At 39.3% G+C, this 21,930-nt stretch overlaps 1 pseudogene; it reads left to right on the top strand.

The window, feature by feature from the left end:
- The first annotated feature begins 2,920 nt into the window (after positions 1–2,920).
- LOC149192907 (conserved oligomeric Golgi complex subunit 5-like) lies at positions 2,921–3,734 on the top strand (annotated as a pseudogene).
- Positions 3,735–21,930: the final 18,196 nt, after the last annotated feature.

The raw sequence follows: 21,930 nt of genomic DNA, 5'->3' as shown, positions 1-21,930 counted from the left end.
AAGTGTAGGAAGTGAGTTTAGGATTAGGATTTGATCTTTGATTATGACTAGGATCATCTTTGAGCTCATGATCAAGAACATTTTTTTAAAATAAAAGTTTCAACCTATACCTCCTATTAAAATTTCAAAATAAATTTCTACCTCATTTATAATATTTGTGTAATAAATGGTGACCATCAAATCATTTTTCAATCACATTTGTAACATCCATTTTCAACATATTTTTTTGAATCTAAAATTATGCTTTTTATAAATAATTTTGACCTAGATTTTGATGGGTGTTTTGACATGTATTATATTGGATTTTTTAGACTAAATACTTTTCAACCTTATTATCAACCTAATTTGCAACCCCTATTTAAAATATGGGTGGATAATAAAGTCACACAATAGGTTGAAAATACCTTTTTGTAAGTAATTTCAAGGTGCATTTGAGGCACAAAAAAGGGCTTATGGAGTGCTTGCTACATTCTCTTCTACTACTAATTAACCATAAATATGAAAATTATCAAAATCAAGACCATGAAAGGGGAATTGGTTGTCCTTGGTGAAGAGATAGAGATGTTGTAGATGAGCATAGAGGTTGGGCAACTAAGGAAGCTTTCACCCATTGGTTATAATTGTTCATTGGTTTTTTGAGAGACACATTTTAATCTTCCAAGTTATTCCTAAAAAAAATTCAACAAATTGGACTCTTTTTTCCTACACTAAAGAGCATTGGAAGGGAAAAAAATCCCTAAGGCACTTTTGAGCATAGTAGCGGAAGATCTTCCTTCTATTGTGTAGGGAAGTGGAAGAGAGTGCTAATGATATTTTTGGGTTAGATTATGTGTGTAATGCTTTGTAATGATTGGATTAGCCATTCCATGAGAGCAACAAGTTCGACTGAGTGAGTGGGAGCCTATATCTTATATTGATTTTCCCTGGTGACCTCATCACCCAACTTGGGGATGGAATCTATAGTGGATGCCTACGACTGGGAATCTATAGTAAAAAATAAGTGTCTATGAAATGTGATTGGATATTATTTATTGTAATAAATTTACATGGATTATGCATGTTATGTGTGATCAGGTTTAATTTAATCATAGATTCTTGGTTGCTATGAAATGTTAGTGAATGCTTGTTTAATCCAATTGCATTTTTATTACTACAACTTATGTGTGCATTTAAATGAATTACAAACCTCCCTAAGAAAATCACATTTATGTTATAGTGGCGAAATGGTCCCCCAAGGGCCAAAAATTTAATGGCCTAAAAGTGGTTATCCATCCATGGCTGAAAATGCATGGGATGGAGATGCCACATCACTTTTTCTACCCCTTAAAAATTTTGACTTCTTACTAATGTCTAACTGTCACTTTAACTAGTGCAACCAATTTCTTAAGTAGGCTTACCATTTCGTTTTTGAATTTATCTTGCATTTTTTCATTCCATTCATCCCATCATAGAGTCATCTCCAAATAGACAAACAACATAAATATGACATATCCACAATCTTGAGTTTTCTTAGTCATTTAAGATCCAATATTAGATGAATTGGCATAATTTCGTTGTAGCTTCATGGATAATTGAAATGATTCCTTTGACTCAAACATGTTATTAGGTTTAGCTTCAAATACTACAATTACTTTTGTTCAATGCCTGATTGTTCTACAATATTTGATTATGATTACATTGGATTAAGAGGTGGAGAATGAAAATATAACAATTAAAACCATGATTTTTTCATCCTTCCAACATAAATAGAAGCTACTTTGTTTAATGAGAAAAGAGTGCAAGAGAAAATGGTGAGATAATCTATGTGCTTGTTTAGGTGATCCCATTACCAATCCAATCTATTCTATTGAAGCACACACCCTTTTAATGCTAAGTAAATCTCCCATCTATATTGTAAAAAAAATGTAGGAGAAAAAATTAATATAATTCAAAAAACTTAGACAAATCAACCCTCCCCTCTTTCTTCATAAATGCAGGTAAAAGACATGCATAGAAACATATTGATTTTAAAAAATGTAACAACCTTATTCACTAATATACTCTTTACTTTTTATTTTTAAAATATTAATATTTTGTTAAACCATTGAAAAATAGCATACTTCCACAAAATTTCAAATTAAAACCACCCAGCAAAATATCAAAAATTACGCACCAAAATTTCACATGGAAACATTTTAACAAAGTATCCATGATGATATTAAAAATTAAACCTATATAAGAATATGCCTAGGAAATTTAGTCACACGGTGATTATCTACAAGGCCAAAGTGAGACTCCCTTCACTTTTTCGAAGCGCTTACTCCTTTTTTTCTTCACAAGCTCCCCATTCCTTTCCTCAACAAGGGCAATTTCTTCGGTTTTGGTTCTGACTTCAGGCCGGTCGAGCCCTCCTTCCTGCTATCGAAGAACTGCTCTCTACTTAGAGTTGGAACATACTCTTTCTACTTTTAAGGTTTCAAGAAACCTTCCTTCTCTTACACAAATAAATGCTCTATTCCTCCCTTCGAGGAGTGGAAGCGTATTGTCGATGGCTCCTTACAGATTCAGAAATTCTATATTCCCCACCTCAAAAATACTTCTTCCATGATTCAAAGAAGGGGAGTAATGATTATCAACAGATTTGGAAGGCAAAATTTAGTGAGTCATAGTAAAAAACAAATCCTAAGAACTATTAAACATCAACCTGCACACATTCGCGCCTCTCCGAATTTGAATCTTGTTCCCTTTCGCTTCCTTCATTTCCATTTTCTAAATTCTCATAATATCTACACTAGTGTATTCCTTAATCCATTTCAGACCTACAGGCTTCTAGATCTGCACAGTAGCACCTTGAATTCATATTCCCATTGACTAGGTATTTATGCTTGCTTATCACTACAATTCTACAATGTCGATTCTCTAGAATAAAAGGACAAAGAAAATGGCGAGGTCCATCAATACATTTCACAGGGGAGGCTAGATACTATCACTTGCAAATAACACTTTGTCCTCCCCTTGCACTGCATCACCTCAGTTAAACCCTGTTTGACCCCGTGAGAACCCACTTTGAGTGATCCATGGTGGTATTTGAATGATGGACCCCTCAAAGAGGAATTCACAAATGACCCCATCTTCACCAAATTTATTTCTGATGATTTCAACGTGATGAATTTTTCTAGTCATGCCCTCAACAGTGGATCTGTGGTCTCATGCGTAGATAGCTAGTTTAAGGGATTATTTTTCTCAAAAATCGACTAAGAAATGAAGTCTACTCACACCATGATGAGCTGATTCAACAACTCTTGATCTCAAAGGATGCCGAGGGAGTTTTGAATGTATGTAAATTTCGGGTTAGAAGTCTGTAGGGGTCGGTGAAGAGAGTTAGGTATAAGATTGCAGAGCCCTACCAATAGATCAGGTTAAATTCCCAGTAACTTTCGCACCTCCATGAGGCTGTTGAGATTTTTCAGTACACTATTAGGGTTATAATTTAGGTGAGAAAGTTGAGAGAATTGATGGATTCTGAAGGTCATATTAGCAAGTTGGACCTCATTAAATTTGCTCAAATGTATAATGAAATCGAAACCCTAATAAATGAAGGGGATATGTTTGGAATCGAGGTTGTCAATGAGGAGATCCCTTGGTTAATGGAAGTGGGAAACCAATTATGATCAGAGGTGATGAAGGTTCTTGAGAGAGGAATGGAGGCTTTGAACTAGGATAAATTAGGAAGTACCTTGCAAGTGTACCATTGAAGAAAAAGGAAACTTTCATTATTCTTTATTTCTTGAAGAAGTAATGAAGGTATGTACTTATAAGGGACTGCTATCTTTGATTTCTTGATCTACAATTTATAATCTTTATAACCAACACTTGCTTTGGTGAATAAATATACATTATTTTATTAAATGATCATGGGATGCCATAGGGACTTTAATCCAAAATATCACCTGAGGCATATAAATTGTTGGGCGTGAGATCCCCCGAGGGAATTTTTGGGGCTTAGAGCCCATATTTTGGTCAGAAGTTGTAACCCCGATGTAAAGACTCCACATTTTGTGGATGTGGAGCATGTAGTCTGTAAAAGAGTCATAGGGTTTTCCACCCTCAATTTTGTAATGTAATGTCGGCTGTAGAGATCTACCCATGGTCCGCGGGCCGTGGGATTGTATAAATAGAGCAAGGTTCTAAGTAGTTAAGAGATCTAATGAAGAATAGAATCACACTAAGGATGAAAAACTGAGTCATATCTAAAGTGTAAAGTCTAGTTTTGGTTGTAGAGTAGTAGAAGGCTTTGTAGCTGAGTGTGCAGAGGCCTAGTAGTCCGCAACTAAGTGCACAGACCCCCGTAGCTGAGTGCGCAGGGCAAGTCGAGTCTGTAATAGTTGGAAGCATTAATAAAGAGAAGTTTTATATCAATTTTGTGTATTTGTTTCATGTTTTCTGCATTGAATATATTGGGTATAAATTGCATTTCTACTATTTATATGATGTGCGAACATATATGATTGTGTTGATTAAGTGAATGTGAGATAAAATATCTATTTACGCGAAGTTAATTAACATCTGTAAGAAGATAAGTAAGATTCAAGGTGTAATTTGGGGAAATAGTGCAGGTCGCTGCCATAGCAACGCAAAAGTATCTCAGCCCCTGGTTAGGGCTGTGTGGAAGCCGGTTATAACAGATCGTGGAGGCATTAATGCTTAGAATAGTGCACAAAGTGACTTGTGCGAAGGTAGGCATAGTTGGACTAAATCAATACCTCAGACATCTCAAGGGTGCAAAAAGTTGGTTCCAACATCCCCCCATATTGCTTCGAGTGAGACTTCAGTCCATGCTCCACGAGATGATGCCGAAAGGGCTAGTAGTGTAGGGATTTGTTTGGCTAATTAACTCCGAAGCTGGGTCAGGTGCCCTCAAGCCAACACATGGTTTCGTTGCTAGGACTGGAATCTGCATAGACATGTCTGATGTCATATCATTGGAATCCAACTAAGAAGGAAATTGAAGGTTGGTTGGACAAAAGAATTCACGAGTTCATAGTGTAGGAGAATAGGAACCTGTGATTATCAAAAGAAGAGTGGTTAGACTGCTACCTGTACATGGAGATCCATGAAATCTTCTTTGCGTCCTTCCTTACTAAGCTATACGAGTGGATTGTGAAACTAGCAGATATCCAAGGAAGGTGGAAACTTGACAGCCCTATTGCGTGGATGCCAGATTTAGTGCTAAGGTTGGAAGCATCGAAGGATAAGATCATGCATGCCTTGATCATTGGCTCGATCAGATTATCAGAGGATTCATTACTGATTTCACGATCGACACCTCAGTCAACTATAGCAAGGCAGAGCAATGCTTTCTCAAAGGACGGCGAGGTAATTACGTAAGATCTTTGAATACTTGGATTTAAATGTTATTGTGAGAAAAGAGGGTTATGTAATTATCGTGATGTTTGGGGCTACGCAAAGTGGAAAAACCTACAGGAATGAAGAAAGTAAGGAACCAGAAAATAGCCCCTTGATTTCACCTTTGCAAGGGGACGAGGAAGAGCTTGTGAAGGTCTCTCCGCGAAGCGCGATCCATTTGATAAGGCAAAGAATGTTGTGAATACCACCCCCACCTACACCACCACTAGCTTCACTGCTATCACCTCCATCTTCACCTATACCACCTCTGCCACCACTGCGATTCAATATGGCAAGCACAGTGAAGTTGCCTATGTTCAAGGGATTCAGAAATGAGGATCTAGACCAATTTTGGTTCATTATAAGAGCCGTATGGGAAGTGAAAGGAGTTACATATGACAATATAAAGAAAGTGACACTTGTTAGTGCCCCGCAGTATCGTGCATTGCCCTGGTATATTAAGAACTCCAATGATAATCCAAATGCAAGAATCACGGATATCCAAATTGTGGTAAATAAGGAATTCAGTAGGCCGAAGCATAGTCGATAATTAGATTCAAAGAGATCACGATGCTACCAGGCTAGACTCCTTAGGAGCTGGATCAGAGACTGAAATGTACGATTTACGAAGCTAATATGAATATGACAGATGGGCAACATCGCGACTAGTTTGTAGCTTCGCTAATGCCACATTTAAGGAGTGTGCTATCGCAACAGAAGCTAATGAGTTAGGCAGAGGCCTTAGAGATCATAATGAGACTGCATGAGACCCTGATGTAGGATCCTAACTTAGGAGTTTAGTAGATCCAAGCACAGCTGAAGAATTTATTCCTTGAGATGCAGAGTTTGAAGTAGGACAGGATGGCTTGACCAGAAGTGCGAGAAGAGGTGTGGTGTGTAAAATGCAAGGGTCAGGGTCATGACAAGGACCACTACCCAGTTTTCACAAATTACCTCACTGGTGGAGGATCAATGCCTTTAAGGCCAGAGGAGGACTGATGCCTTTAAGGCCTGCTTTATGGTGGGCAATTTTTCAAATAACTAGAAAACATGCCATGAACAACTGCTATTTGTTATAGATGTATACGCAAAATTCAAAACAGTCATTCTGCAATTTTTTTAGGTCGGTGGGACATGATGATCACACTTGTAGAAGCTATGAGCTAATGATGGATAGAACTCCCACCTATAGGGTTCAAGCCAAATCGCGGCCCCTAGACTAGAATGCGGGAATGGAATGAATAAGATTTTAGGGGCACGGACGAGGCCGAGGTGGAGGAGGACCTGGAAGAGGTCACAGACGATTGATATACTACAATTGTGGAGGAATAGGAAATTATGCCCATGATTGTATGAACCCAATGTGCCTGTCATGTTTGTATTGTACATTTTTTGATCATGAGATAGAAGATTGTCCTATGCTGATAGCCAGGATATGCGACAAAGGAGCACTACCACCGTCCCCGACTCAGAACCTGTAGATGATGAGGTCTGAGCCACGCGAGGAAGATCTGAATGTGAACATTGTGCTCCGGAGTGGAATCATGATGGGATATGACAAAGGCAAGAAGCCAGAAGATAGTACTTGGGTTCGCAAAGCTCCGGCGAAAGAAGCATAGTTTGATTTGGAGTGCACTCGGGAAACCTTCATGGAAGCTAAGAAGAGCTTTGCTGATGCCTGCACTTTAGGAAGCAAAGATAGAACAGAGTTAGAGATGGACCCATCTATGCTCACAACATTCTTGGAAATGTGTATGAAGTTACTATGTGACTGTAAGGCTGTAAAAGGATTATAGGAACTCGTTAACAAATGCGCTGGGACCGCGCTAGGAGAACCGTGCATAGTCTGAAAGATTGGAAAGCATAAGACAAGGATGGGATGAGAGATGAGGTTAACTGTAGAGATCAGAGAATATGAGATCGATCGAGTTATCCTGGATTTAGGATTGGATGTGAATGTTTTGCCGAAACAAACATGGGAGAGAATGGGGAGACCTACGCTACAATGGTCTCCTATTCATCTACAAAAGACGAACGAGCAGAAAATAATACCCATGGGGTGATTGCAGGGAATACCATTGACATTGAGGGAGAGAGCACGCTAGTAGACTTTGAAGTGATAGAGATTGTTCATGACAGCAATCCCTATCCCGCACTCTTACGAATTTATTGGGCCACTGACATGAATGGGGTGATTAATATGAAGAAGTGCAAGATTAGTTTTGAGAATAAGTCACTACGCATAATTATACCCCTGGCCCCTACAGAAGCATCACGCTATACAGAGCCAGTGCACGACTATGAAAGTGATGATGATTTGGACTGTATCTACAAGATAACAAGGCAAGAGCAAGACTGGGTAAATCCTACTGCGGATGGGTGGATTTCATGGGAGCGCGAGTGCTCCTGTACTTCAGATTCTGATGAGGAAATGGAGCAATGAAAGAATTGGTAACATGAAGTAACTACACTCAATTATAATATGATGACCACGCCAGTGCATTGCATATCGACATAAGTAAGAGATATGCCTACTTATGATGGTTCAAGTGAGGTAGATACCTTCTTGAATAGTTTTGAAAGGGAGGTGCCAGAAAAATAATGATTCTAGGCCTTGGACTAGGTACTGCACACTATGCCTACGAGATGGTGGGGTATGCACAAAGGGAGCTTTGACGACTGGTGTGAATGTAGGAAAATAATGCGCACATGATTTCAGAAGCCTAGGGTGTGATTGACAGACAATTACAATGGGCAAGATGATCAGCGTGCACATCTGGCCAATTCAACGCAAGTCTATGGGGAAAATCCACAACCTGAGTGGGTGCACCTGTTTTGTCATACCATGGATGTTATACCAATGAGCTAGTATATAGAAACAAAGCTCCGTCACGGGACAGGTGAATGGGATGTTCAGAGTGAAGGGTTCGTGATGACCTTCAGTTTTGAGGATGGGTGGGACAGTATTGATGAAGCACTACAAGAGGTAAAAGAAACCATATTTAGGATACCACAGGAGCCGGTAGAGTTGATTCATCCTAAAAGGGCCACTTAGCTGAGTTGCGCACTGGAATGTTATAATATGACTGCTGAAGAAGAAGATGAAGATCCGTGGAAAATTAACATTCCAAAGATGGAAGTCCACTGCAAAGTCCAGGGACCCTAGATTGCGAACCCTAGCATAACCGCACTGGTGAAGGCTAAGTAGTTGAATATTGGTACGGAGGTGGAACCTAAATTCATGAAGATTGGAGACTATTGGGATGGTGCGACAGTGGATAAGGTCGCTGAATTACTCCGCAAATATCAAGACTTATTCCTGACAAAGTTTACGGATTTACAGGGAATAATCAGATATTTAGGGGTAATGAAGATCACGTTAAAACTCAACACGAAACTAGTTAAGTAGAGGCCGTATCGCTTAAATCTGAAATACAAGGAGAAGGTCTGTGTATAATTAGACAAGATACTTGCGGTAGGAATCATTGAGCCTCTGCAAGAATCCGATTGGGTAAGCCCAATGGTGGTACAAGAGAAGAAGCAGAAGGATGAAATAAGAATATGCGTGGATCTAAAAAATTTTAATGACGTGTGTGTACATGATCCATTCCCAACTCCATTCATAGATGAGGTGTTGGACAATGTAGGCGGTCAGGAAGCATATTCTTTCATTGATGGGTTCTCAGGGTACCACCAGATCAAAATCGCGCCGGAGAATAGGAGCAAGACAACCTTCATGACTGAGTGGGGTTGGTTTCAATATATTATCATGCCATTTGGATTGAAGAATGCCCCTGATATCTTTTCGCATGTGGTTGTCGTGACATTCAGGGAATATATTTATAAGTTCTTTGAGGTCTATTTCGATGATTGGACTGTATTTGGGCTGGTTCGGTGCCATGAAACAAACTTGCGCTTGATGCTCGATACATGCTGAAGGTACCAAATCCTACTCAACCTTAAGAAGTGTATGTTCCTCGTTCCTTTTGGGAACCTATTGGGGCATGTAGTTTGTAAACAAGAGCTGATGGTAGACCCCACAAAAATTGTGGTGATTCTGAATTTGGAAGTGCCACGTAGTGTGAAACAGTTTTGCGATACTCTGGGGCATATGGGGTACTATAGAAAATTTATTAAAGGTTATGCCCAGATCACCGCACTGATGGAAAAATTGTTGAAGAAGGATGTCACGTTCTACTGGGACGATAACTGTAAGAAAAGCCTAGATATATTGAAGTAAAAGATGGTTACTGCACCGATTCTTGTCTTCCCAAACTGGAAGAAAGAGTTTCATGTTCACATTGACGCGTCATGTATAGCACTGGGGACGGTAATAACACAGGATGGTGGAGAAGGATTGGACTACCCTATCATGTTTGCGAGTCACCAATTATCTAAAGTAGATAATAACTATTCCACCACTGAATGCAAGGGACTGGCTACGGTGTATGCGCTCTAGAAGTATCGACACTACTTGCTAGGACGTCACTTCAAGATGCATACAGATCACTCCGCACTGAAGTACTTGGTCAATAAGCCTGTGTTGGGGGAGCGCATATGCAAGTGGCATTTATTATTCGAAGAATATGATTTTGAAGTTGTTGTGAAGCCTGGATGATTGAACGCGGGACCAGATCACCCATCGCGCATTAAGACAGGGGAGGAACCTACTAGTTTGAAGGAGGGACTACTCGACGTGTAGCTTTTCACTGTGCATGTAGTAGATGTACATTTTGAAGATATACTTCACTTTTTAACAACTAGAATTGCGTCGGAAGGATACTTTGTCCAACAGAAGAAGGAACTAGTGGTGCACATGGCAGATTTCTCTGTCATTGCAGGGCATCTATACAAGATTGGAAATGATGAGATACTGCAAAGGTATGTACCTGATTTTGAACAAAGCATCATCCTCGCAGATGCTCATGGGGAGGCCACGGTAGGAAATTATGCAGGGAGAGTAACCACACAAAAGATTCTCTGCGCAGGGTTGTGGTGGCTAACCCTTCATTAGCATTCAAAAGAACATTGCAAGGCATGTGATTTATGTCAAAGAACAGGTAAGACATCGTGCAGGGACGAGATGACTTTGAATCGACAAATGACATTGCAGCCCTTATAAAAGTGGGCGATTGACTTTGTAGAACCTATCAAACCTCAAGGAAAGATAGGTGCGAGATATATTATCACCGCGACAAAGTACCTGACTCGTTGGGCAAAAGCGCAACTAGTCAAGGATTGCACGGCCGCGATGGTTGCAAAGATTCTATTTGAACATGTACTGATGCGATTTGGTTGTCTGAAGATCTTGATGAGTGAACGCGGTACACATTTCCTGAACGAGATGATCAATGCGTTGATGGTATAGTTTTAGGTGTATCATCAGAAAAGTACACCGTATCACCCACAGGCTTTCGGGATAGTAGAAGCGATTAAGAAAGTATTGGAGACCGTGCTAACCAAGGTATGTAATGTGTAGCGATGCGATTGGGACCTGCTTGTACCTGTAGTATTATGGGCTTATAGGATGACATGCAAGAATCTGATGGGACAGACACCTTTTAGGCTTGTATATGGCGTGGAAGCCGTAATGCCTATGGATTACATCATGCCTAGTCTGTGCATAGTAGAACTTGCAAGTATGATAGACCACAGATCCCTAGAGGAGATGCTTGCACAGTTGGAGGAGCTCGAAGAAGAATGGTTTTTTTGCTAGATTCCACCAACAGGTACAAAAGCAGCGCGAAAAGGCCTGACAAGATTGACATATTAAGTTGTGCATCTTTAAGGTGAATGATTTGGTGTTGTTATATGATAATAAGTTTGATCAATTCCCAGGGAAGCTGAGAATGCATTGGCTGGGACTATATGTTATTAAGGAGATCACAGATGGTGGCACGGTGCAGTTGGTAAAGTTAAATGGAGAAATCTTCCCAGGAAATGTAAATGGTAGTCGGTTGAAGCCATACATAGGTGGCCTAGACATCTGACTAACAGATGGAATCATAGTATTAGTGCTCCAGGTAGCTGAAAGGAGGCAGGGGATTATAAACTACTTTTCCCAAGAGCTGTGTAATGTTAAGACTGCACGTAGTAGCAAAGTATCACAGGGTCCATGACAGTGTGAGGGTAGCTATGCTGTGGTGCGGGTTGGCTCGAAAGTGACTGTTACAGTCACTATTCATGATGTGATGCTTTGTTTGAGACCAAATGGAGCAGGCGACAAGCATTTAAGGCAAAATATATGGGCTAGATTCTTCAAAATTTGCCACCAAGTGAGCATTAATGGACCGATTGTGGGGGGAACAATTGAATTCAAATTCAAAAGGTGCTATACATTACAAAGGTCTGCCCAAAAAACAACATTTGGTAATTTGAGAACTGAGCTTTTGCGCGCCCAGAAACTCATGAACCCAGACTTGTTCGATCTTTTGAAGGTGAAGTCCTTGTTTGTGCACTTACATGAGCTATTGAGAGAATTGTGGAATAGCACTATGGCAGCACCTGAGGAAGCCATGGATACCAGAGTAATGACCACTAAGGAGGCTGCGTAGGCTATGATGGAAGTAGAAGCCCTAGAAAGTGCTGGGATAGTCACAGAAATCCCTAAATCGCCACGTACGTTGAGACCCAAGAAAGACAAGCACGCTATGGTACCCTTACACGTATTCCCCGGGAATCCGTTAAGGACTAAGCTTACCATGGAAGAAAAGGTGAAGGCGATCAATTTGGAGGTTGACGAGGAGGAAGAATTTGAAGAAATCCTGGTAGAGGAGGAGGAGGATGTAGAAATGTAGGTGGAAACCTAGGGTACGAACCCTCTAACCAGGCTGCCTGCATATGTTCCTCCATGGAAGGGAAGAGAAAAGGTGCCCAATGACCTAGATGAGAGAAAGAGCTCTCTACAGACTCCACTGCTCCCTGACGATATCATTTTTGAAGGACCGTACTTGGGGCAAGTGCTTGTACTAAAACTTGAAGACTGGGATCTTGTGGACGATGAGAAGTTCCCACATTTGACAACCGTATAGCTAATGCACCAGAAGAAAAACACACCAACCAGAGTTATAGAGTTGGAGTCGCGGTAGTGGCTAAGAGGTGTAGAAAAGGTAGGACTGTTAAACCTTCTCTGGGTGACCCATTACCAATGCGCCCTAGTGACTATTTTCATCATCAAGCAACTGCTATGCCTAGTGCATGATGGGTGCTTGTAGCTAGAGGAGCCCATCCCCATCACAAACCTCTTGATTCATAGAATTACCTGGCTCCTTTGCAAAGGGGAGGATCCAACGAACATCTCGGAGGGTAAGAGTGATGATTTGGCCATCGCGGAGGTCATGAAGCAGAAGTTTAAGCTAGAGAAGAAGAAAAGAGGGTACATGATTTCCAAAATCAACAACCTTGCAGTCAAGGTCACGACATAGATATTGGCTAGAAAGGTTATGCGGAAGTGCCGCGCGGATGAGGTGCCCATGCTAGTGGTTGCACTTGCCACACAATGCATAGAGGGGGTCCAGTTTAACTGGGCAAACTCCTTGTGCAGAGAGTTCTTGGAGAACTGCCGCGAGGCACAGGAGCAAGGGAAGACTTTTCACTATGCGTGGCTACTGTTGTCCATAGTATTGGTGGAATGGGAATTGCCCGAGGATAGCCAGTTCCCAACGATTTTGTAGGACCTTCTGAAGGTAGTGAAGTATGCTTCGCTGTGGGCAACTAGAGATGTGTAGAGAATAAGGGACAACAAAATATTATGGGTGTTCATGGAGATGAATATCAGAATGGGGATGAATCGGAAGCCGCGGTTATTGCCCCCTGTCTACAACAATCTGCAGAGCTTCGCGGAGTTCAAATAATATTTCCACCACATGTACATCAGGGCATGAAAGGACCTCACGAAGACATGGAACAAGCTACCCTACCTGGTAATGGATGACATCATCTTTGTGGTCCTTGAGTTGTGGCCACCAGAGTGGCGCACCCCAACTAGCTCCGTGGTGGAAGCAGAGAATTCTGCTGCACAGAGGAAAAGGCATGAGGTGTAATTGTAGATGGTGTAGTTAGTAGAGAAGCATTGGAACAAAGCAGCAGCAGCCAAGGCCCAGGTAGCACCAGACGTTGCGAAGGTGGCAGAAGAGTAGCAAAAGGTAGCTGAGGAATATCACAAGGGAGAAAAGTTTCCTTCACCTGAACAGGAGGTAGATATAGAGCAAGGTGGCACAGACCTGCAGACAATGTCCACCCAGTTGAAATGGCTATGTCCAATAGAGAAGGTTGGGCAGTGGAAGAAGTCGATGGACTCAAAGACTTCTTTCGACCTGATCACCCTTGGATCTACATGACATTGGAGAGATGGTGAGGGACGTCACCACGAAGGCCCTTCGCAGTTTATGGAGGAACACCAGATGGTGTTGGGGGCCCTCCAAGCATATATATAGGATTTGCAGGTGCACACTCCATAGGCTGGCACTCTGTCAAATAGCCTTGTAGTAGGCACGTTCGCGACTGAGGAAATGCTATGCACCCAGATGACCAACACTATAGTCCCGCTAGATGGAGCACTCGTGATAGAAAATAAGTTTGACAAGCCTATGGTTAGTGGGTTGAAGGGAATCAGGCTAAATATGGATGTGCTCCCTTGGGAGATGCTCTATGCTTTGCAGGATGAAATTACTGCAAAACTACGAGCCAAGGAGGGTCATGTGCTCCAAGTCATGAGAGAGGAGCGCATCAACATTGAACAATTGAGCTTGCAGCGCGACAAGGTAGTGGAACAGAACCGACAGCTAGTATAGGTGGTCAAGGAAGCCTGCAAGATGGTCCCAGATTTGGCCATCCAAGAAGAAGAACCAGTGGAGGCGCGTGTTCAGAAACTAGCAGCAGGGGTGCGTAAGGCAAAGGAAGAGATGGCTAGGTTTCAGCTCGAACTAAATGTTCAGATCATCGAACTGCAATTGAAGCTGCAACCTTCAACTCCATGGGAGGTTAAGGAACAACGCGCCCTCATGATGACAACAGCAATAGCAAAGGTCAATAATGCAGTGAAAGACTGCACAAAGCTGTTCAAGGAGTCGTTCGAGGTTCTCACCACTCTGCAAGGGGACTTGAACATACCGTGCCTATAAATAGAGGCACGTGAGCTGTAGCAGAAGTACGATGAAGTAAAAGGGACCACGAAGATGGTTGCCCTTACATAGAGGCTCGCGCGAATGCAACAGGTGAAAGCACTTAAGGAGTAGGTGGATGCTGCTCGACATAAGGAAATAGTTTTGAAGACGTGCTTACAGCCGTGGATTGATGAGGTGTACATCATTTCAACCTCTATTGAAGAAAAGCTCGCGCAGATGCAAGGAACACAGGAACAGGTTTAGGGAAGCAGTTCAGCCACAATGGTCTCAGAACAACATGTCCAGGAAGTACAACAAGAAGTCGCTTAGTGCACTGCTAATCTTGCAACAACCCAGGCAGCATTGGGAGGTCTTTGTGCAAAGATCTCCGCACCGATAGAGTGACTCGAGGGCGAGTCACGATGTTTGTGTTGGGGCTCTATTAGGCGCGGGATACCCCAAGGGAAGTTTTGGGGCTTAGAGCCCAGATTTTGGTCAAAATTTGTAACCCCGATGTAAAGACTCTGCCTTTTTTGGGTGTGGAGCAGGTAGTTTGTAAAAGAGTCATAGGCTTGTCTGCCCTTAATTTTGTAATGTAATGTCGACTGTAGAGATCTACCAATGGTCCATGGGCCACGGTATCGTATAAATAGAGCGAGGCTCTAAGTAGTTAAGAGATCTAATGAAGAATAGAATCACTCTAAGGATGAAGAATTAAGTCATATCTGAAGTGTAAAGTCTAGTTTTGGGTCGTAGAGTAGGAAAAGGCTCTACAGCTGAGTGTGTAGGGCAAGTCGAGTCTGTAACAGTTGGAATCATTAATAAAGAGAAGTTTTATATCATTTCTATGTATTTGTTTCCTGTTTTCTGCATTTAATATATTGGGTATGAATTTCATTTCTACTGTTTATATGATGCGTGAACATATATGACTGTGTTGATTAAGCGAATGTGAGATGTAATATCTGTTTACGTGAATTTAACTAACATCTGTAAGAAGATAAGTAAGATTCGAGGTGCAATTTGTGGAAATAACATAGGTTGCTACCAGAGCAGTGTGAAAGCATCTCAGCCCCTGGTTAGGGATGCGCAGAAGCCAATTATAATAGATAGTGAAGGTATTAAAGGTTAGAATAGTGCGCACAGTGACCTGTGTGAAGGTAGGCACAATTGGACTAAATCGACACCTCAGACATCTCAAGGGTGTGGAAACATGGTTCCAGCATCCCCCCATACTACTTCGGGTGAGACTTCAGTCCGCGCTCCACCGGTTGATGCCGAAAGGGCTAGTAGTGTAGGGATTTGTTTGGCTAATTAACTCCAAACCTGGGTCAGGCGCCCTCAAGCCAACATAAAATGATTACAAATTATCCTTCAAATATTCAATTTTTTTATAAAATCTACTTGAGACCATTATTGGTTGTGCCTCCTATTCAAACATTTCATAACAAATCCCTTCATATGATCAACCCTATAATTTATAATTTCTTTGTTTGACACACATAACATAAACATTCTCCCAATTTGCACTACACAAACTATGATCTGTATTGCCAACCTCTGATGAAATGAGATCAATTTTCTGCTTCTACATACTCCCTGATTGTTTTCTAGTAGATTGTATATGATATCAATACCATAAGGTCCCAAACAAAATATAACATAGGGCTAAACTTCTGGTTTTCTACTTGGAGATGTTTTCCACCTGAGATTTCTGGCCTACAAATTGTGAAAATCCTTCATACTCCTTGCCTATGCCTTTCAGTCACTTGATGCCCAACTTGAAGATAAGGCAATATATCATGTTCATCTACAATTGTATGTTCCTATGCTTGTGTTGGATGTGATTGTTGGTTCCTCCTTTTTCCCAGGTTATGAGTCAAGATTTTTTGTTCACATTGATCAATTGGATGAGCTTACTATTTGGCTTGCACATCTTGATCATGGTAGAGTTCATATTTCCATCCGTATGCAACAACATATTCCTCTTCATGTTCTCCTTGTTGAATTTATTCTTGATGATATGAGCCATAATATCTATAAGGAACAATTCATTGCACAAGTATGCAATTGTTCAGACTACATAAATCTATTAATACATGGAAAACATATCAGTGTGAATGTAAATAAGAAAATATATTTTGTTGATGATCCATCTATGTTCCAACCAATTTATCTCCAATGGGATGTACTTGTAATCAATAAAGAAAGTAGTGTGGGACATGAGTAGACTCCCAAATTATAATGAAATAAAGTAGTTATGGATTTTCATATTTACATAAATATATAAACTGTTTGAATTGATAAAACATAAATTATAAAATGGAATTGCAAAGATAGAATTACACTACAAGAAAAAACGACATTGGTGAAGGGTGAAAAATGTCACCATAAGCTCATTAGTGATGGTCAAAAGAGCCTTCGTCACAAAAGGTTGCATTGACAAAAGTATAGGTGTTGTAGTGACGTTCAAAGTCTGTCACCAATAATGATTTATAATGGTGGCTAATGACCATCACCATTTCATATGAGAAATGGTGACAGACGATAGCCTTCATCACTAAAAATTGAACATCACCAAAGGTGGCATCACCAAAAGGATAAGTGTTGTATTGACATTCGAATTTTGTCACCAATAATGATTTATAATGATGGATAACGACTGTCACCATTTCATATGAGAAATGGTGATGGACCATAGCCTCCATCTCCAAAAACTGAACATCACCAAATGTGTCGTCGCTAAAAGTATAGGAGTTATGGTGACATTCAAGGTTCGTCACGAATATTGATTATAATGATAGATAGTAACTATCACCATTTCATATAAACAACAACGATTTGTTGTGATGGATCTTTCATGGATGTCACTATTGGTGCATATATATGGTGATGTTCATTGATCGTCACCAAAAGTTGCATTGCTAGAAGTATAGGTGTTGTGGTGACATTCAAGGTCCGACACGAATAATGACTATAATAATAGACAATGACCGTCACCATTTCATATCAACAACAACGATTTATGTTTACGGACCTTTGAGGGTTGTTACTATTGTACGTATATATGGTGGCGTTCATTGACTGTCACCATTTCATATTTTGGTGAGGTTTGAAAAATGTTACCAAAGCTCATTGGCGATGGCCAAAAGAGCCTTCGTCACCAAAAGTTGATTGTCGCCATTCCATATGGATGTCAGGGCATAATGGAATCGAACCACCAATCTCTTGCTTGTAAAGAAGGTGCTCTTCCATTGAGCTAGCACCTTTTAAAGAATTAGACTTTTAAAAATTAGACCTTGAAACTTCATAAATTGTAAATTCTATAAATTTCAATAAATTAAAGTCTCAGGAATATTTTACTAAACAAGCAAAGAAACATCGAAGCTACAAGTCCCTACCTAATGGTTATGGAAGTTATGAAAAGTGGGTGGAGGGAAAAATAATTATGTATAAGAGAATTAATATGTTCAGTTGAGTACTCAATTAGAAGTGAAACTTTGAAGACATTTATAATCTATAAATGACCTATAACTATGAAATGCACGAAATATTGCAAAGGAAATGTCATAAGTGGATAGCATATGGAAGAAGAACATTGATGAAGACAAATGCAATATGTTATAGGTTGAGTGAAAGAAAAATATCAATGTTTTTCCGTTGTACGTAGCCAGGTTTTACCGCAAGGGTTACCGCCATTTGGCACCAACTATTTGTTGATGTCATGGTGAGGGGATATTTTTCATCATAATAATTTAAAGTTGGATGACATGCAACTTTGTGGGCTCATGAAACATTACGCTTACTCCTTAAATTACTTTCCTTAAAAAGTATTCATTACAGTTTATTAGTTATCCTTGAATGCATAATATAATTTTACATGATTATCAAATTAACTTCATTGATTTGTACATTGTTCATATTATTTTCACTATCTGCAGGCTTAGATGTTGTTTTTGTCATGTATGTCAGAACGTGCTTCAATTAAAATCACCTGATCTTGTGGTTGTAGATGTTGATAATGGAGAAATTAACATCAATTGAATTGTTTGTTTGGATATTTATACAATTATGCCCCTTGAGGTTGGATCTATGGATTGGAAAAATGCAAGATATCACAATTTCATTTTGCATTTAACCATGTATAAAGGGAAAATCATGATTGATCTATAAGTTATCTTGGTTGGATTGTAACCAAGGGTATCTCACATAATTTTTTATTGAAGGGGATTCTTTAAGAATTTGATCTCATTAGACTTTTATTAGAGACTTGTATAAATATTGCATGTGCTACTCATGGATAATGAATGAATGAATGTTACTAGAAGTTGGAAATGTGAAGAGGTATTGAAGGAATTCTAAGGTCTCATTTTGTAACATATTTTGGAGTCCTCTATTTGATAATAAAAATATTTATTTTTTCTGTTCATTTTTGGGTTCTGTTTAAAGTGTTCTTAACTGATAAAATAACATTTGTAAAAGGAAATAGTGATTCTCCCCCCACCCTTCTTAGTATTTCCAATAGATAGACAAAACTGAATTGTAATGAAAATGACACAACTGAACTGAAATGAACTGTTAGACACAACTGAATTGTAATCAAAATGAGACATCTGAATTGTAATCACAATGTAGTTCCATTAATAGCATTGACTGAAAAATACATTTTTTACATACACGTGTTGAGATATAAAAAAAAAAACTACCAAAAAATAAAGTTAGCCCATCTATAAAAAATAGAGCTCATATAAATACATAAAAAATTATGGACATAATGGTTGTTTATGCTGCTACAATCTATCACAAGAAAGAAGAACACCATAATAGGAGTCCCACCATAATAACCCCAATAGCAATCACAAGAACAATCCATTCATTAATGCACCACACAAATCGATGTTTGTCAATGTAAAATTGGTGGAGCACATTCTGGATCCTCCACATATCTTGCACATCTGTGTCCATTGGATGTTGCTTCACTCAGTATATCATCAACAACCCTTTGGACATCTGATCGGTAAGTTATGTTAAAACTTTGAAATTGTGTAGCAATGTTTTTTGGTTTGTTTGTCGAGGGTTTCAAATTTTTTTTTTTTGACTTGGTAAATTCCAATCATTGGATTGGTTATCAACATTGAATTTGTGTAAATGAAAATGTCACTTGCACCATAATTCCTTGTTGCTCTTAGCCCATCAACCAAGGTAAGATAATAGGCTTCATTGTTTGTTGTTGTGCCACAAATTTCTCTACTATTTTGATATACTTGGCTTACTGCATCATTATGAAGCACAAACCTAGTATGTGCTTGGCCTAGGTTTGGATGGCACCAAAACTAGATGATCAATGTCCACTTTTACACCATCTGCAAAAGAAGAAAACAATTAAATGAAAAAAACAATTTAATGAAATGTTATTAGATTGTTAAAACAAGGTTACAACAAATCACTTTTGCAGTAGCAGAAACTCACTGTTACAATGGTGACAACTCACTATTACTTTGGTTGCAACTCACTGTTACAATAGCGGTACCTCATTGTTACAGTGGTTGCAACTCCCTGTTACAGTGGCAACAACTCACTGTTACAGTGGCAGAAGATCATTGTTATAGCGATGACAACTCACTGTAATAGTTAGTTGTTGCCACTGTAACAGTGAGTTGCTACTACTATAACACTAAGTAATATAACAACACCACTATCACTTTAATAATAAACCAGGTTAACATAATAGCTCATCTTAACATGATAGGTCCTCCTGCACCAGGTTAACATGATAACTCATATTTGTAGCTCTTGTTTCCTCTTTAATTCTATAAATATGATGAATTTTCCAGTGCATGCATAATGTAAATATGAATCAATAAAATTCTTTGTGATCTTTGCTATAAGAAATATGATAATTTTTGGATGATGGAGATGTCTCATCAATTTTTCAATTAGAAATTATAAAAAGCTAAGAATTTTCTCATTTGTTTCTATGGCACACTAATTCCATGCCCATTTACACAATTTTATTAGTCTTCTCTATATTTCCTTTTTAGAAGCTTCAAACCATTGTGAAGTTCCTTCAATAATACAACATTCAATATGGAAATGAAATAATGTCCTTATGGCAAAGGAAGACTCCTATGGAAGTACTTACACCTGAAATACCTATACCTGAATGGAGGATAAAAACAATATTCAATATGAAAATGAAACAATGTATTTATGGCAAAGGGAGACTCCTATGGAAGTACCTATACCTGAATGGAGGATAAAAACACATGTAACAGAGGATTAAAAAAATCATAATGGCATTTATATTAGAGTAGGTATCAAGATAATTAGCCTATTAATGATTTTATATTAAAAACAAATTTCTTAGTAAGATCCTTTTATTTTGCTTTGAATTCACATTATTATATATAAATATATACATACCTAATTTTACAACCAATGTTATATATAAAAGTTATGAGGGTTATTTCAATTGGTTCAATTGGCTCATTTTTAATTTTTTATATTCTTTGATGTATATTGGTTCAAAGAATACCCAAGTTTGATGTTGAGCCAAACTAGATGAAAATACAATGAAAAGGAATAAAACAAAAAAAATGTTAAAGTAAACTAGATGAAATAAACTTGCAAGGAACATCAAAGAATTCATGAATCCCACCATTCATGAAGCCCAACAACAAATTACAAACAACGGTGACAAACAAGTTGCCACAATGGTGACCAGTGAGTTGTCATAATGGCGACCCAGATAAGTGTCATACCGATAACTCGCTTGTCACTTTGTGACAACTCCATGGAACAAAATCCTAGAGCAAAAATAATACAGATAATTGTAGATAATGAGGTAATGGTTTTCAGAAATTTACCTTTGCAGATGGCCACTGTGCCTCTCTTGGCAGAAGCGAAATGCAATCGGAAATTTTCTGAAAATAGTAAGCAACTCTCCCCCTGAAAATAGTAGGCAACTCTCCTTCTGAAAAAATTAGGAATAGTACGCCTTTGGGAAAATTTCTGAAAATTGTTTACAATTCTCCACTATTTTTCTCTCACTCGACGGAATGGTTGCACTCTCCCCTGTTTCCTTGCTTGACAGAACTCTCCCCTATTTCCTTGCTCGATGGAACTCTCCCCTATTTTATCGGGAGCTCAACGGAATGGTTGCACTATCCCATGTTTCCTCTTGATGGAATGAACATTCAAATCCCCTCTCGCTCTCCCATGTTTCCTTTCAACAGAATGAAATTCAAAGCCCCTCTCCCTCTCCCCTATTGTTGATGGAATGAAATTGAACATTGAAATGAAATGAGATGGAAGTTCAAACACATAATTCCACTGTACACAGCCTTGTCTAACCTACCACACACAACAAATTTTATGCTAATCGAGGTGTACACAAGATTTAGGGAACATTTACAGATATTTACCTCCCACCCTCCTCTGG

The sequence above is a fragment of the Pinus tabuliformis genome, chromosome 2_2, assembly GCF_031772625.1.
Source record: "Pinus tabuliformis cultivar Carrire ecotype Pingquan chromosome 2_2, CPIR1, whole genome shotgun sequence".
Taxonomy (NCBI): Eukaryota; Viridiplantae; Streptophyta; class Pinopsida; order Pinales; family Pinaceae; genus Pinus; species Pinus tabuliformis.
The sequence above is the reverse complement of the archived record's forward strand: the minus strand, read 5'-3'. Positions and strand labels throughout refer to the sequence as shown.